This window comes from Arvicanthis niloticus, chromosome 11, assembly GCF_011762505.2.
Source record: "Arvicanthis niloticus isolate mArvNil1 chromosome 11, mArvNil1.pat.X, whole genome shotgun sequence".
Taxonomy (NCBI): domain Eukaryota; kingdom Metazoa; phylum Chordata; class Mammalia; order Rodentia; family Muridae; genus Arvicanthis; species Arvicanthis niloticus.
Window position 1 is genome coordinate 7605064 of NC_047668.1, and position 2094 is coordinate 7607157.

General features: G+C 36.2%; 1 pseudogene; it reads left to right on the forward strand.

The window, feature by feature from the left end:
* The first annotated feature begins 876 nt into the window (after positions 1 to 876).
* On the forward strand, positions 877 to 1803 carry LOC117717334 (inorganic pyrophosphatase 2, mitochondrial pseudogene; annotated as a pseudogene).
* The last annotated feature ends 291 nt before the right edge of the window (positions 1804 to 2094 follow it).

Below are 2094 nucleotides of genomic sequence, written 5' to 3' on the forward strand. Positions count from 1 at the left end.
TTCCATAATTTCAGTTAATTCTGGATTTCTGACGGGGTTCAAAACCTATAGTCTCATAGCCAATCCTGGATATTTACTTTGAGAGAAAAGATCTGAGTGGATGGTTTTCAGCTGACATTCACTCTAAAGCCAAGAAAAGAGCCAGGTTCAGAACTAAGTGTTTTAGTTAGGAGAGATGACAGAGGTTCTGGTTAGTCAACAAAATGATGGACTGGGTATTAGGTCTATCATGTACCTCACTGGTACAAATAGGCATAATTATGCTCTAATTGTATTTTGAGAGAAAAGTTTTATTTTAACAGGAAGGGTGATATGTAAGAGGAGCTAAGGGGGAAGGAGTACCAAGCAGAAGAGAAGGAATAAGGAGAGGAGAAGAAGAAGAAGAGGAAAAGCTAGGTGATGAGAGAGAGAAAGAAAGGAAAAGAAAGGGGGGGCGGGAATGGAGGCAGATGTTCACGTGTCTCCACCAGTCAAAGATAGTTTATATAATCCAGGTTGGGTATTGGGATACACTTCTGATTAAGCATTACCAAACTTATAAAGCCTTTGATTAACATTTAAAAAAATGTATAAAAGCAAAAATGAAAAGGGGGTATGGGATAAGGGTTTTCTAGGGAGGGGAAATGGGTAAAAGGGATGGCATCTGAAATGTAAATAAAATATCCAATAAAAAAAAGAAAAAAAAATAAAATAAATAAATAAATAAATGGAAGAATTCATATCTGCACCTCCCAAAATATTAAGAAGATAAAATTTATTGTGAACAGAACTAAGGCATCTTGCATGTATCTAGTCACATATGTATTTAGTCTTACACATATTTACCTTATGTAGCTATAAGGTAAGAAATAGAATCTTGTCATGTTCCTGTACCACATGGAGGAACACAGGCATATCTGCTCCCAGAACTACCACCTGTTCTTTAAGAATGTAACTGGTCAGTACATTTTTCACTTCCATGAAATTTTTCTGAATATGGACTTTAAAACAAAAGTAACATTCCTAGACAAAATGCATGGGTTTATGACTCTTAGAATTTGTTTAATAAGGCTGTGGAAATATCTCAGTTGACAAATGCCAAAATGGAAATTGCCACTGAGGAGCCATTGAATACCATTAAGCAACATGTAAAGAATGGAAAGTTCCCTTCCAAGAGCTATGAATGGAATTATGGGTCGTTCCTCAGACCTAGGAAGATTCACAACTAAAAGATAAGAACACAAACTACTGTGGAGATAATGATCTCACTGATATTTGTAAAATAGGCTCTAAGCTTCAAACCCAAAGAGATGTGATCTATGAGAAGATTCTTGGGATTTTGTCACTTGTTGATCAGGATAAAACAATTGGGAAAAATGTTTTATTATTATGAGTGATCCTGAGGCTGAAAATTTCATGTTATCAACGATGCTAAGAAATTCAAACCAGCTTATCTGAAAGCCACTCTCAGTTGGTTGAGACTTTGTAAGGTACTTTTACCTTATAAGAAGGGAAACAGAAAAGAAGTTTGCTTATAATGGAGAATTCAAAAACAAGGGTTTTGCTCATCTAGATATTAACTGTGCACATGAATGTTGGAAGCAGAGCTTAGGAAGAAAAGTGACCAGGGAGCTATCACTTGTATAAATGTGCACATGTGATAGTTCTTTCCTTTGCACTCCAGAGAACACAAGATCATTACTTAAATCAGTGCCAACACCTACAATAAATAAAGAAAGCAATATGCAAATATGGGACTTCCTCTACAACTGCCAGGGACACTGGAATGTGTGCATCAAGACTTCATACTCTGAGACTCTCTAAGATCCTTTTCCATTTTGTTCTTTTGTGAAGGCAACTGATGACAATTTGGTGTCTCCCTGTCAAACGACATCTAGTTGAAGCTACAGTTAGTGATTAGTCACCATGTCAGTGCTGAGAATAGAGCATAGTTCCTCTCAAAGAGCAGTTAGTGGCTCTTAAATTCTAAACAGTCTCTCCAGCTCCTCAAAAACCTATTTTTGCTTTGAAAGTAGATAATTTCAATGGACTCAGTTGCTATTCAAGAATATTTGCTGTGTGAGAAGTCATTTTGGTAAGATAAACACAGTTTGT